This window comes from Carya illinoinensis, chromosome 3 (genome assembly GCF_018687715.1).
Source record: "Carya illinoinensis cultivar Pawnee chromosome 3, C.illinoinensisPawnee_v1, whole genome shotgun sequence".
Lineage (NCBI taxonomy): Eukaryota > Viridiplantae > Streptophyta > Magnoliopsida > Fagales > Juglandaceae > Carya > Carya illinoinensis.
Genome location: NC_056754.1, coordinates 17,415,798 through 17,432,644, shown reverse-complemented (window position 1 = coordinate 17,432,644; position 16,847 = coordinate 17,415,798). Strand labels below are relative to the sequence as shown.

Genomic DNA, 16,847 nt, shown 5'->3' with positions numbered 1-16,847 from the left:
ACATGGTTTAAAAAGATGTCCTGAAACATATATAAGCTTCTAATTCAAGATCCCATGGTTAGAAATTAACCAAAACATAAATTTAGCCAAGAATATCCACACTTTGGCTTATCTGAATATCTCTTAGCATAAAATTTCATATCTTTGAAACTAACATCAAATATCTTCAAAATAATAATATAACATGTATATAAGATGCTTAGGATCCTCTAATAAAATTATCAAAGTTATTAGAATAGGTTTAGACCACCAAAGAATTAAACTTTCTCAAAACAGAAACTGTTTTTCTTCTTCCAGTTTCTAAGTTTCTAAATCTAAAAACATCTTTTATCAAAACCTTTAATCATGCAAAAATCTTCAACCAATAGTCATATATACATATTAACAATACTCCATAAAAATGTCGGACCAATATCTATCCATTAGCTTGGTCAAAAACTCCAAACTATAACATATTCTTCAGTTTATTTCCCAGAATGACCTTTCTATAGTTTATATAATATTTTACTGATCAAATTATCTTCAAATGGGGCAAGTAAGATATCCATGTAAACTAGACTAAAAAAGAAACAACTTATATGAAGGAGACTTTATAATAAAATATTTACAAAAGCTTCGAAATGAGCGTGCAAAAGAACTCCTAAAAGCTGTCCGAAAGAAAGTATTTGATATTCTTTTAAAGGAACGTGTAAATGAAGATAAGTTTGTAGGTGATGGCTGGAGCTATTTATGGACGAGATAAGAAAGATGATAAGGCTGGAGTTGAGAGTTGAGTGTAGTTTTCTCCTACCCAAAATATCTATAAAAGATTATCTCATAATATTCTATCCAATAATATCTACAAAAATCAACTTAAGATATTTTTATCTAATAATATCTATAAAAAAATCAACTCAAAATATTTTTACCTAATAATATTCATGAAAATTACCTCAAGATATTTCTTTTTATTTTTTTATTTTTATTCAATAATATCCATAAAATCAGTTTAGGCTATTTTCCAAAAGTGGAGAGTATACTTGGAAGAGTAAGGTGGCTAAAATCTTTCCATGTGTCCTATTAAAACTTTCTAACTATCTCCAATAATCAAAAACATACTTCTGATACCATAGTGAATAATAACATCAACTATACGATTAATAGATTAGTGAAAACTTATCGGGTCTTCACGAGATTCCTAAAGCCAATAGAAATTTCACCGTTAAATTTCTAGCGGGCTGTTACACTAGAGGAGATGACCTTGCATTCCCCAAAGACCGTTGGCACCGATCGCCCTAATGTCATGGCGCCTGTGTGACCCCTCGCTCCTTCTTCATCTTCTACAAGGCTGACCCGGCGCCATGGAGAGGGAGAGTCCTTGAGTCCGGGTACGTCTGCCACACCACTCTCTCCCATGGCTCTAATGGTGGAGCCTACAATGATCCTTGGCCTGAGGGGCCCAGGCACTCTTACTAAGTCGTTGAACACGTCCCAGAGGGGCAACTTGGTTCACATGCACTTCTAGGGCGCTCCTCTAGATAAGGCCCCCATCAAACTCAGGTGGTGGAATCACTTCCAGAGTTGAATGCAGAGATGTATCCTTCATCGACGTCTACTGCTCAATCTTTGACCAAGGAGTATGCGTTCGAGGCAGTTTGGGATCATCTCGTGGTGGATCTGGAGTTTGTTAAAGAGGGGACTTCTGCCCAAAGATCTCATCGAGAAGGAGTCACTGTGGGCGATGCTTTGCCTGTTGTTCTTGTTGTTGGGCCATCTATGGACACAACCATTGGCGCTACAAAGGATGATCAGTTGGTGGCTGAGCCGGCTATCCCTACCCTGTCGAGTCTTGGGAATGCCACGATGGTTGAGCCTGTTGTCCCTACCCTGCCGAGTCTTGAAAGGGCCATGGTGGTCGCCAGGGATTTTAAGGAGGGAAACAGACATGGGCTTGGTGGTGAGGAGGGGTTGCCATCTCTCGCATCTGCCCCTCTGTCGATATCCAAGGGCACTCCCGCTTCTTCTAGCCATAAGCCGAGCGAGGTGGTCCCAAGTGAATCTAAGGGAGGTGAGGCGGACCCGCACCTTTGGAAGATGCAGATGAGGCTATTCCAGTTTCTCCTTGGCTTGAGGGTAGAGCTTGGCGAGTGGAGGCCTTAGAGCGGGCGTTTAGGCCGCTGCGGAAGCCTCTCTTAGAGGTCTTTTCTCAGTCTATTCTTGTCCCTTAGCCATGCTTTCTTTTTTTCTTTTCATCCTTGCTTGTTTTTCTTCTTACTTTCAAAATTCGCAGGAGGTCGAGTGGTTGGCTAAGAATATCACGAGCAGTCGAGAGGTGGTTGAGAAGGAGAACCTAGAGCTTCAGTCCACGGTGATGACGACTCTTCATGACGCCAGCAGAGAGAGAGAGAAGAGAGAAGCTACTTGGAGGCAGAGCTGGTCATTGCTAGAGAATGGGTCGTGAAGGCTCAAGAGTCATTGAGCAAGCTCCCAGAGTCACAGGACTCACTTCAAGCAAAGAATGAAAGGCTAAGGGTCTTTACAGATTTCGACGCCCAGCGATTCAAGATGCTAGAGGATGAGCGCTCAACCTTGTCAGCCATTATGGAGAACTAAGAGGCCTTGTTGTCTGTGGGCAGGATCCGTGAGGATGAGGTACTAGCTGAGTTGGAAATGGCCCATAAGAGAATAGCTGCCCAAGATGTGGTTATCTGGTACCTACAGAGTGACTTGGCGCAGGTGCAAAAGGTCGCCACTCGCTCAAGCGAACAGTTAGAGAGGGCTCTCTTTGTTCAAGACAATGCTTAGGCTCACGAGTACCTTGAGGGCCTTGAAAGGATGTGCAACTAAGTCATCCTAAACCCTCAAGAAAGTTCTGAGGCATTAGAGGCACACTTGCGGGCTGTTGAATTCAAAAATATTGAGCTTGATTTGGCCGCTCTTAATCATGCTGGTGAGATAGGACAAGAGATGATTTCGGAAGCGTTGTTGCCTAAGGATGATGATCCTCCTAACCGTCCTTCTGAGAACAGAGCTGGTGCTGACTTAGGGGGAGGTAGCCTTCAAAAGGCTAGGGTAGACCCCGTCGAGCTCATATTGGGGTTGAGTTCTCTGGAGGAGGAGGGCCATACTGACATTGAGAGGGACCCTAAGGCTTCCCACAAATGATCTTGCCTGCTATTATTGTTTCTTCTTTTCTTTCTTTTTCTCCTCTTCTCTTTTTTTTTTTTTTGAAAGATCACAGACGTTATGCTTCCCTTTATTTCTGTATGTACATTTCATGTAATACATCTCCTTTACGTCACAATTGTTCCCCTGCATCTCTAGTTTCTTCCTTACATAGTCCTTTTGTCTGCCCACCTTGGAGGTTTCCTTTTTCGAGGGGACGCTACGTATTCTGCCCTTCAGATTCCCTTCCATACGTTGGTTTTTGGCTTCCAATGATATTGATTCAGTAGCTGATGTTCCGTTCGTGAATCTACGTGGATCTTGGGTGGTTGGCCATTAATGTATATCCATTAGTCTCCCTGCATTGATGGTATTAGATAACGCTCGTCGTGTGCTTGGTCTTTCGCTAGATTTGCGCTAGATTTGGTGAGGCTATAGGAGGCATATGCTTCCCGAATCTCAAAGAATGAACCGTCACTTCTTGTCTATACATAGTCCCTCACTGCCTTCTACATTTGCCATCATATCTCCCTTCCTATTTCTCAAGTGTTTCAAAGCTTTCCTTCTTTCTATGCTAAGCCATAGTTGGCCGCTCTTAACTCCGATGGGTCTCCTGGCCTTAGGCCAGCCTTTTTGCGCTGCATCCTTTGGTGGGCTTTTGTTGAGATAGGCGTATGATAGTTTCTTAAGGCTTTTGGAGGGTGTCGTTCCTAAAGCAGTGTCACCTGTCGTTGCTATGGGGTGTGCCGCGAAGGTGGTGTCCCCCAAACTTTGCAGTTGCGTCGTTCGATGGTTTTTCCAATCTTAGAACGTCTCATACAATTCATGTTCCATCATTACATCTTGGGTTGTTCCTGTGACTGGGATGGAGCATGGCTTCTCATTCAGCCCTGGCGAGTGAAGGAGAATTCTCATGGTCTGAACTTGTCCTGGTTTAGGCACTTTCTTGCCATCTAGGGAAGGGGTAGGGCCACCTCAAGCCACACCCTCTCATTTACAATCTATTTTACAATGTTGACATGATACAAAACCATTATTATATCATATTGAAAATTAGGTGTTTCCTTGTTGCCCAGTACTATGCACCCACATAGGTAGTGTAATAGCATTCCTTATTGTGGCCATGGCCTGTGCGTGGGTGGTTGACATGTCAGAAACATGATATTATTCACCGGTATTATCATCCGCATTCATATCTGGATAATCATCAAGATTGCTATACTGGGCATATATGTCATCATCAGGTGTAAGCATGTGGATGAAGTTATATATCATACAACATGCAATAAGAAGATATCGTTGCCAAGTTGGAAAATATGGGGGCATTAAATTTAAATTTCAGAAACCTCTCTTTAACACACTAAAAGTTCATTAAATGACATTTTGAAGGAATGAATGTCGATAACTAAATAGATCTTTATATCCTTCAAATGTATGATTGTCATAACATTCTGATATGTGGTACCTCACCCTTGGATGCGGCGGCATCAATTCCTTAATACAGAGAAATACAAAATCTACTAAATAATAATAACTTGAGAATTTAGTAGAATATTAATCTTTTATAACTATGGAATATAGAAATTACAACAAAATTGGAAGATACAAATTAAATAACGTGTACAACTTACTGTTTTGATGCCATGGAAAATTGTTCCCAGGAAGCCTTAATGCATCGATTAAAATGCGAGCTTCATGGGCTGTATCCTCCCACCCGACGTATACAAATGTGAATTTCATATCGTAATCACAGACATACAAGACATTTTTGACAATCCAATGAAATTGATTTAGATACACATTAGTTACTGAAGCAGGTACAACTGCATCGATCATGACCACATCCATTGCACCATGACAATTCTGCAAATTTAAGTTAAATTTCCATAAACTTCAAAAATCATATATTGATTACAGGAAACGACATTTGTAAAGTGCACTTCCCCATGCATTAACCTACAAAAGTAGCAAATGTTTAAAAAAAAAAAAACCTTGAATCGTGGATAATATTTGAAATTTCCCTGGATATAAGGCATCACCCCAGTCATCTAAGTTGGTTTAATCACTTGGGGTGATAGGCAACATAATGCTCGCATTACTGTGTCAACATGTCGATTTAAGGTTTCAACAAAATGTTGAAACAAGTTAGCCACATTTCGTTAGACCATGCCAAGTCCAACAGTGTAGCAAAACATCCTAAGGCTTTATCAACCGCGACCTCTCGTGATGAATCACGCAAGGCCACATCTCTACGTAACCGATCGCATAAGGCCCGAAATGCATATGCCTCGATTCGAAACATATTATAACAGTTGTCAGGATGTTCATTCAAGATTGTGATGATGTACTCCCTTCCACGCAACTCAATGTTATGTTGTGGCCTGGACATAAGAGGTTGGGTATTAAGTTGCTGATCCACTGCAATGAGAGTTAGAAGGGCAACATGCTCATACACATCAATGTCATGGCTTCTCTATGCGTCCCATTCTGCCCATCATTATGCTCAATGTTTACCTCTTTGAAGATATTAGTGTTTACTTCATCATTCCACAAACTATCATTGTTGATTCTGCGCTTTTGAAAATAATGTCCATGCAAAAAGTTTTAGGAAAAAAGTATTATATCTATTTAACATACTAGAAACAATGAAATAAATATTTTTTTTATCAAATTAGCAAGTACTTTCATTAAAGCAATATGTAATGTCTGAACATAAATTAGCAAACACGAAATAAGTGTTGGAAATCGGGATAATTAAAATCAGACCATTGAAAGTAAAATCAAGCAACACACCAAAGTTTGAAAACTACAACTTATTAAAATGTTTTGATAAAATAAACAGTGGGGGCTAAGATGTGTAGTCAGACTAGCGACTAGACCCACTGTAATCTCAGCTCTGAAGTCATGTGCTAGAACACAATTAGAATATTATGACCCATAAAAGCTTTCGCTACACGAAGATGAAGGTCCGGTGGTAGCAGAGGGGTAATGTCTTGCAAAAACTTCATACATTATGGAATACTACTAAAGGCTGCATCTGACCCACTATTTGAATCCTCACCTCTACCGTGCTTTGATTACATGCCTCGTACATCTTACCATCCAACTTTGCCCGTGCCACAACGCCCTCAACAAGTTTTTGAAAGGCATTGCTAAGATCTAGTGAGATTGACAGACCGACTGGGTCCCAACGTCGCCAACAAGAATTCCTCGGTTATGGCCCCTCTCCGTGAGGCAAGCCAATCATTTTGATTGCTTTGCAAACAATTGGTTCCTCTCCAAAATCTCAAACACAGTCACTAAGTGAGACAAATGAGACTGCCAATCTTTATTATATACCAAAATGTCATAAATTTAAAAAAAAAAAAAAAAAAAGCCAATGACAAAATGTCTCAAGAATTTCCTTAACTCATCATTCATAGGTGCTTGAAATGTGGATGGAGCATTAGTGAGTCCTAAGGGCATGACAAGGAACTCATAATGTCCATCATGCTTTCTAAAAGCTGTTTTATGGACATCTTCAGCTTTCATTCTAATTTGGTGGTGGCCTAATCTGAGATCTAACTCAAAAAATACAGTAGAGCCAAATAGCTCATCCACGACTAGAATTGGGTATTTATCTTTAATGGATGCCTCATTCAAAACCCTCTAGTCAATTCACATTCTCCATGACCCATCTAATTTCCTTACCAACAAAACTAGAGATGAAAATGGTGACTAACTTGGTGTAATGACCCAAGACTTCAACAAATCTGCAACTATTTTTTCAATTTCTATCTTTTGAAAATATGGAGACCTGTAAGGTCGAACACTAACTAGCATTGACTCTTCTTTCAGCTCAATTTGATGATCTCTAAATCTTTGTGGAGGCAACCATTTAGGTTCATCAAAAACCTTAACATATTTATGTAAAAGCTCATAAATCTCTTCTTTCACAATAGACTAGGGTGCACTTTCTTCATAAGGCAGTCATTGTAACCACACACCTTTACTTCCCACTTTTGTAGTAATATAAAGCTCTTTGTTATCCACTAAATCAGTAGCACAGGTAAGACCTTTTAGACACATATGCTTCCCTTTATAAGAAAAATTCATCTTCATTGATACAAAATCCCAAAGCACAGGGCCTAAAGATAGCAACCACTAAATGCCCAACACCACATCACATCCTCCCAATTCTAAGGCAAAGAAATCAACTATAAACACAATGCCTTGTATTGCAATCCCAACCTTTGAAGCTGACTCTTTACTAGTCAACATATCACCATTTGCCACCTTAATATGGATAGGTTTTTCTGTTACTACAAATAAGTTGCAGCAAGATACAATTGCAGTATCCACAAAATTGTGGGTACTGCCTGTGTCAATTAGAATTACAACCGTTCTCTTATTGATATGCCCCACCACTCTTATTAATGAAATGGCGGCAATATCAGCCTACTCATCTACCTCCTCAACTGTGTCATCAAGAACAACTTCACCATCCACTACTTCCTTATTAAGATTACCAAGAATCTCCATACTTTCCATTAAGTACAGTCTAGGCTTGACACATTTGTGGCCTTGGTGACACTTATCATCACAGAAATAACAAAAGCCTTTCTTTCTTCTTTCTTGCATCTGGACCTCAAAGATTTTTTGGTAAGGAAGTTTTGCCAAGGGCAAAGATTTAGATGTGCCCAAAATGGACCCCATAGGACCATTTTTTGCAGCTAAATCTTCAACAAAACTATAGTGGGAATCAAAAAAATTACTCTTCCATGACTTTTTCATGCTCCAAATATATTGCTCTTGGATTTTTGCTAATCCAAAAGCGTCATTAAGAGAAGAAGGACTCAACATCCCTGCTGGTAATCTAATTTCATCATGTAATCCACTTAAAAAATAGCTTAATTTGTTCCCTTCTGACACACCTTTAATTAAATTGGACAACAATTCAAACTCATTTTTCTAAGCTGTTACAAATTCTACCTACCTCAATCTTGTTAAAGCCTCCATTGGATCATCATAAACAGATTTCCCAAACCGAATCTGCATTGCTCAAGTAAACTCTTCCCAAGAATGGAAAGCTTCAGCTTCACTTGCATCATGAAACCAAATCAAGGCTTCCTCATCCATGTGAAAAGATGCGAAGAAAATTCACTGACCAAGTAGAACTTGATGATGAAGAAAGTACTACTTAGCTATTTAGATCCATGCAAAAGGATTCTTGCCCTCGAACCTTGGAAAATCCAATCTAATGCCTCTAGTAAACCCTCTTTCACCTCATTCCTAATGCTACACTACAGCCACAACTTCATTAACATCACCATTAGGACACTTATTAGTTTCTTGGTATCTGACCATGGCCTCAGAACCACTAGTAGAAAGTCTTGAAATCTATTGTGACAACTCAAAAAAATCATTTTTCCTGAGTCTCCCTGTCAATTCTTGTTGCTTCTTGTTGTTGAACCAATATTGCGATCGTATCTTCAAGTTATTTTTATTGTCTTTCATGTTGTTGCCTCAAATGATTAAATGTGTCCACCACTTGCAAATAGGATCGAGTACCTTCTGCCATGGTACACTAACAATTGATACTAATTATAATGAGCCCACTATAGCAGAGACTGTTTTGAGAGAGTCACCCTCCAAGAACCAAGAACTAGAAAGAGAAAGTAAGGAGAAGAAGATGAGATAGAGAGGGAGATAATTGGAAGGACAACTTGATCATCAGACTTAGCCTCAGTTCTAACTCATGATGTCCCTTATATTCATCATCGAAAAATTGATCATTTTAAACAAATCATTTTACATCCTGAATATTAACTCCCACAACGACATCGTTTCTTCTAAAACACTGCTCTTTCAACAAACACTACAAAACGACACTATTCACTTAACTCACTATTAATTGAAATGACATTGTTACATTTACACATACTTATTTTTGCATTTTCCCTACATGACGACGTATCACAATCACCAACTAACAAAACTGCCACTTCTTTTTTCCAACACTTCCTTCCAAATCTACAATAGCTGCTGCGCAGCACATGACATAAGTTTAGTATTTACCAGATATGTTGACCACTGTGTCCCCAGGTCCCATAGTATCGATTTATCAGATAAAAGTTGAAAATTGAATAAAATATTATTAGAATATAATTTTTAATATTATTATTTTAGAATTTGAAAATTTTGAAATGTCTATTATATTTTGTGTAAGAATTTAAAAAAGTTGTAATGATTAGATGAGATGAAATAAGATGATTTCTGTAACCAAAAAAGACCTCAATGTGTTGTCCCATGAATACTGAAGGCAAGTTACCGGCGCTGTTTTAGCCTGAAGATCTCTATCCTTTAACATCAACCAAAATTGCAACTGGAATTAGCTTCTGTTGTTAAACATTTCCATAGACACTATTAATCCTTGGCTCATCAAAATAAAACTGTATTTTTTGAGGAGCAAAAGCCCATCTACTGTTTCTACTTGGGGACTCTTTTTACACCTTCTACTATGCTTGGTCATGCAGATGATTGTTTCATATATTAATACCCTTATCTTTTAAAAAAAGTATACATTTTCAGATCTGTTGAAATTCTTTCTCCCATAGATTTGTATTGTTGGGTCATTCAAGCATGTAACAAAGTCTTCCTCTCTCTACCAATAGTCTTCAACGAAGACAATCATAGGCAAATTCAAAATCAATCCTCCCCAGGACACTCTCATTGTACTGATGTTAGCCTGTAACACATAAATCATTGTCCTCCCACCGTGGTCAGTCCTTTGATATATAAGGAAGAGAAATTCTATTTGCAGTCTCCATTTGAGGACTGCATGTGCAGACCCTTTATTAAAAGAGAAAAAAATTATTTTAGGAGAGATGTTTTAGTAATTTTAAAAAGTTTTAAAAATAAAATTGTCTATGTCTGCATTGCAGTCCCCATTTGAGGACTGTATGTAGCATTGCTCTATAAGGAATGTAACGATAGGGATTAGATAGAAGAATATAGTATAGATTTATTCTATTCTCAAGTCTTTGAGTTGATGTGTAGAACACATCATCCACATTACTTAAATAGTAAATTTTGACTTGTAAAATTTAAATTTTAAAAATATCTTAATTTTAGAATTTATCCTCCAAATCAAATTATGAAATTTAAATACTTGCTTAAGAATGAAATAACTATCAACAAATATAGGTTACCTGGCTTAACAAAAGACTCCCCAGTGTAGATTCATGCAAATGGTCTCTTTAGGTTACAAAATTTTCTCCAAAAAAATCACAGTAAAGTGGATCCTATACAAATTACATTCCAATTAAACTCAGTAGAAAGAAGAAAAGGAAACCTCGAGTTTGCTAATGCATCCGCCAGGCAGTTAGCCTCTCTATCTAGTCTATATACGTCTTTAGATGATCTTGTAACCTCATAATGTCTTTCCAAACTTGAGCTGAAATGGAAAGGTGGGGCGGGCAGGGTATATATTTTCTACATTTTTAGGGTGAAAAAACAGAATTGTCTCTAAATCAACTGAGGTGTTAAAATGAGAAGCTCTTAGTTTTTAACAATATGTAAAAATCCTAGTCTCATAGTATTTTTAGTGAGGAAATGGTTCTGCATTTTTCTTTTACTAGAAGAAAATACAGTACCCTCTATGTGCTTATTCCAAAAACATTTTTGGCAGGAATTTCCTAAAACACCATCCCTTAACATCAGAAGCAGAGAAGAGCTCTACTCTACAGCAGTCCCTAGCATGCAATATTTCATTGTTCAAAACTGTTTAATGTACTTGATACTTCAATAATCAAACAATAATAGTGTAATTTCGTAACTGGGCGGGAGTATGACAACTTACAAAGTCAAACATCATGGACACGCTGCATTTCTCCTTCATCTTCATTTGTTATTATTCAGATACGAGAGAGAGAGAGAGAGAGAGAGAGAGAGAGAGAGAGAGAGAGAGAGAGAGAGAGAGAGAGAGAGAGAGAGAGATTCTTGGAAGGAACTATTGATTTGAACCTTACAAAACCAGAAGATATACAAATAAATCTTTGCAAAAAAGCTAGAATGAGCATATTTCTAACAGGTTGTGATGCCACTTTTTGACCAATAGTCAAATTGATAGAAAATTAACTGAAGGGAAAAAAGTCGCTTGAGAAATTAGAGGTTCCAGATATTGGATTGGTACTCGCCATAACAGGTAAGAACACGATCGACATGGCTAGAGCCCAAGGTGTGAATGGCCATTTCGTGTACAAGAAAGGGAAATAGTCGTTTGGTGAACACGATCAAAATGCATTTATTCTCTCTTTTTTTTTTTTTTTTAAGGATTAAAAGCATTGGCATTGGATTGGCTATCTTAATCTTCCAAATTTGAAGAATATGTAACTTTTTATTTTTTAGCTAATCACTTAACTTTTAAAACCTACATTGGATTAGCTATCACATTCTCTATAATAATAAAATATTATTATTTTATAATTTTTATTTTTTTATTACTTTTTTATTTTATTTTTCTAATGTGATATAACCTCCAATAATCATATTCCTTTTCATATTCATAATCAAACAATCTATAATATAATAATCTTATATGTATATAGATGACAAAATCTCATATGTGAAAAAAAGTTCCATATGTACACAATCCATAATAATCCCATTTCTATAATATAACAATCCATGCTTCTCTCAATCACGAGATAAGAAGGAAATCCCTAATTTCAATTTCCATGAATTGATGTAAACAGCTAAAAATGTTTTACATGATCCCTCTTCATTTGTACAAAAAGCCAATAATAGACCACCTAGATTCAAGCACTTCAATATTATGTAGCAGTTAATGTCATGAACTCAGAGTACCACTTTAACAAATTTTTATGCCACAGTTAAGTTTCAACTTACATGTCTGAAATGCAATTATTCAACAGAGAAATCTTGCGATATTGCCAGTGATTCTACTCTCAACAATTCATTTTTTCTGTTATTTTGGCTGTCATGGAAATCCAATTATACAACAGATAATCACAATGTATCATCTTGATCCTTCCACACATATCACAGTTGTTAGATCAGTACTTGATAATTAACAGATCAATGGTAGAGATGGTACATTGTGAATAGATTGTGAAAGAAACCTTATGAGAATAGCTTAAGAGATGAAACCCGAGGCTGCCATCTTGGCTAATAAGCCCTTAGTCAGTCATGTTCTCTAAACAGGAAACTAACACAAATAAGGAAAAATAAAATTATTCTTTCAAATTGCCTAAAGCATGGTTTCCTAGGGCTACTTCTCAACATTCTGACTAAGTTCAACTTTTCAAAAAACAAAAAAGGGACAAAGTTCTCTGATTTTTTATATTATCCTGCAATTGCATCCAAAATTTTTTAGGAAAAAATCCCTATCCGCTTTACCTCTTATACTGGCAAGGATTATTTACATATTTCCGAGTACTTTTCAGGATTTCATAAATCTCAATTGATCCAAAACTCTACATCAAAGTACAGCTCAATTGGGCTCTTGATGCAACACAGACCTAGTGTCAGCTTCTTAAAGAACAAAATCGTGAATAAGTCAAGACTTCTCTCAAAGAAACTATTGTTAAAAGGATCATTCCAACATTAAAAATCAGCCCAATGATCATCATGACTCATGAACCCATCATCGACCAAACAGAGTATGCAATCCATTATCATAATATTTATTTTCAATACTCCATATAAGCTCCCTGATCGTGATCTCCAAACAAAAACCAGATTAAAAAGACAAAAATGACTAGTTAGGAAATATAAATATGAAATATTTGCTTAGCTAGGAAATCTAAGTTTGAAATATTTGATGTTCTTAACTTTCCTTTGCAAGGATATCTAAGGAAGTATTATATACGTGTACTACCTCTAACTTTAAGTTTTCTTTTTGTCTGTCTTTGTGTACGTGTGAGAAGGTAGTACTGATGATGCCACCTTGATGAAACACATTTTTAACAAATTCAGAACTAATGACATAGAAACTAATGGCAGAAGGCATGTGCTGTTTTTCCAGATTATGATATATAATTTTTGTTGGAAAATATAACTTTTGTTGTTCTAAGTTCAGAAACTCAAGTAAAGTTCCTATGTTTTGTTGTCGTTGGCAGTGGAGCTTCCACATTGGTTTCACTCCTAGAGAGGGCTTGGTTATATATTCTGTTGCATACATTGATGGTAGTCGAGGTCGAAGGCCTGTGGCCCACAGGTTGAGTTTTGTGGAGATGGTTGGATGCAATGGAGATCCCAATGATCCGTATTACAGAAAAAATGCCTTTGATGCAGCAGAAGATGGCCTTCGAAAAAATGCACACTCTCTTTCCAAATTATAGTTGTTACTTATTGCATATTTATTTTCTGTGAAAGTTTTCTATGGAAGCATCAAGATTGGAGAACAGGCTTAGCAGAAGTTCAAAGGTCTAGACAGCTATCGGTGTCTTTTATACCGAATGGGTATGCCTTAACTGATAAAACCAGAGTAAAATCCCAACAAAAAAATCCACCAAAAAAATCCAAAAAACATCCCAACAACATCAAGAAAATCAAACCCAAACAACAAAATCAGGATGAAAGAATCAAGGTTAGGGTTTCGGATTTTACCGTGTTGTTGGGCGATCGGCGTTGGAGTGAAGCCGTGCGGTGCCATGCTCGAGAGAAGATGAAAGAGAAGAGCTGCGTGCGAGAAAGGGGGAAGAAGAAGAGAAAGAAGAGAAAAAAAAAATAGAAGAAAAGCAAGAAGGGAGAGACACGGGAGACGGAAGAAGAAGAGAAAGAAGAAAAAAAACTGGGAGAAGTGAGGAGGTGAATCGTGATACGCGGGAGGGAAGAGGACCGCGGGAGAGAGGAGACGAAATAATAAAAAAAGATTTTGGACATGCAACAGGACTTTTCAAAGATGAAAAAAGAGATGAAAATACTGTAGCTTAAAATTGATATAAAAAGTCTTTAACCAATCCGATGCAGGTGTTTTATTCATAAAATCGGTCAAATATGAAGATGAAAAGTCATTTAAACAAACCGATGCCAATGCTCTAAGCCCATAAATAGTTCAAGAGGGTGATTCACCTATCATCTTTTTTCAAAATAAAAATAATATTTTAATTTTTAACCTTTTTTTTTATTTATTTCTCAAAATCTCATAAAAATGTATTAATTTAAATCATTTCATTACTATTTATCAATTTTTCATCTCATCTTCTTTCAATTATCAAATCAGACCTAAGCAGTCCCTTCTTGAAAAAAGTCAAAACAACAATAACAAAGCTAGGGAGCCATTGTCATTTTCCTTCTTTTAATATTGCAAACATTATAATGAGAAGTTCGTTGGGTCGCGCACTGTCTCTTCTTAGAGCACTCCCAATGACTATTGTAAAATAGATATTTCTTTAAAATATAAAGGAATGTGTTCAAAAGAGGCCTCCATTGGATTGTGTACTTTATTTCTAATATACATTTTGCTACAGTACCTCTTCCACATTTATAGAATACTGTTCACACTATAAATTTTCAATTCATTTCTCTTTCTACTTTTTACTCTTTATTGATTTCTTTCTTTATTTTCTACTTTTTACTTTATTTGAAATGAATAAAATATATTAAAAAGTATAATATTTAAATGATATGAAAAAATAAATAAATAAGTTGATGTATGGTATATTGTAAAAGTCAGTATATAAAATAGAAAAAGTGCATTTTGATGATGTATTTTAAAGGATAGGATGAAAAATTCATTGGAAATGCTCTTACTAGTCTATTTTAGTTTAATCAGAATTTGCTTTATCAAAAAAGTACCCAAAGAATCCCTACATTACGTATTCAACTTCATTGATACCAACAATCCAGATTAGATGCAAGAAGAGTAGAAATCTTGATGTCCCCTATAAGCAATCTTGTGCTGGTCGAACTCTCCTCATCCTTTGAAATAACTTGAGTAACTTGCTATGAATCACTCTCCAAGATGATATTACTGAGTCCCAGTTCCAAACCAAACAAGGTTGCTCGAAGAGCACAATTTGCTTATGCCAATAGGGGATCAGGAAAGAAGGATCTTTTCTTCCTCATAGTAGCTAGCTATAACATTACTTTCCCAGTTCTTTACTATAATACCAATCCCAATGCATCCTTGGTTCTTATCTATGGCAATGTCCCATTTGATCTTGAAGTACTCTAAGGGAGGAGGTTCCCATTTCTGGACAACATTACTAGCAGGGGCATGATTGCTTGATCTTTAAGCCTTACTCTCCTTGATCTGCTGATGTAAAGTTTCGATCGATTGATGAAATTCTAGTTGAGCAAATACCAAAGTATGTTTTCTGATTCTAAAGTTAAAAGAAAAGTGTTATATCAATGAGATATTTTTATAAAAATAAATTTAGAAATTAATATTATTTTATATGATACGTTAAATCTATTTTATAATAAAAATAATTTTATCATTCATATACCATATCAAATTATATTAAATCATATCACTTAGGCACATGCTTTACTCATTAAGTTAAACTTGGAAAACTTCCATTGATCTTTTATATTAGCTTAAAACAATTTTTTTAAATGCTAGTTTACCTCATTTTGCTCTCTTAATTTGACCATTAGTGTATTTTAATGTTTTTAAAACGTTTAAACATGTTACTAATAGTGTAATTGTATATATATTTTTAAAAAATGCAATTACACTAAGGACTCGTCCAACGGTATATGCTAGGCGGCATAATATAGTAACATGATCTCTCTTTTTTAGGAAAATGCTTGGATAACTCCACAATATGCCCCCAAATGTGCCCCCCCTTGTATTTTGTTTTTTTATCTATGGTTAAGAAAATGATTACTGGTGAATTTGTATATATATATTTTTTAATAATTAAGAATGTTTAAAAAATTATGAAAAAAAGAAAAAAAAAATTGCAGTTGCACTGGTGTGCATATATGAGGTGCACATTTTGTGTACACCTACTGGCGAAACCAACAATTTTGTCGAGGGAGTCAATTTTTCTATTCTATGATACATTTATGTAAAGAGTAATATTGAATATATATGAAAATTTTCTGCACTTCCTTTGAAAAAGTGTGATCCACTAATAAAAAATAATTTTTTCATGTGGCTCCTAAATTTACATATTTTTTTCAAAAGAAGTATGTGAGATTTACACATCTTAGGACAGTAAATATTTTTTCTCTTATATAAAATAAAAAGAGATTGAAAATTCATAAAAATATAACTACAGATAAAATTAGATCTTGATAATTTGCTACATACATGTAGAAATAAAATTCTAAAAAGACAACTTATTTCAGATTTCTGACAAGAATGTTTCATGGAATAATATTTACCTATTATTATTTTTGTGATGAAATATTTAAAATTTATTTTCTTCTTATAATCTATCAAGTGATCTTTTAGATTGTCATTTTTTACTCTAGCATGTAAACTACTTTATCAGATTTCATAAAAAAAATTTAGATATTTTCTTATCACACTAAATATATATTGCTATAATTGAGAGTTTAAATAAATTTTTTTCTTACATCATGAATTCTAGAAGGTAAAATCTCTCAACTACTTTTATATAGATTATTAACTTTAAATGACTATTCTTATATTTTTACTTTGGAGTTTGTATTAAGAAGCCTAATATTTTATAATAAAAAAATTTAAGATCCATATTAATAAATTTATTATTTTTTTAAATTTA

General features: G+C 35.6%; 2 long non-coding RNA genes across 2 annotated transcripts; both read right to left on the bottom strand.

The window, feature by feature from the left end:
- Positions 1-4,566: 4,566 nt before the first annotated feature.
- Positions 4,567-14,086, bottom strand: LOC122303547. The gene is made up of 2 exons (XR_006240759.1): positions 13,756-14,086; positions 4,567-5,007 (listed from the first exon to the last, which is right to left on the bottom strand). It is a non-coding gene; the product is annotated as an uncharacterized LOC122303547 (long non-coding RNA).
- On the bottom strand, positions 10,340-11,069 carry LOC122303548. The gene is made up of 2 exons (XR_006240760.1): positions 10,985-11,069; positions 10,340-10,617 (listed from the first exon to the last, which is right to left on the bottom strand). It is a non-coding gene; the product is annotated as an uncharacterized LOC122303548 (long non-coding RNA).
- Positions 14,087-16,847: the final 2,761 nt, after the last annotated feature.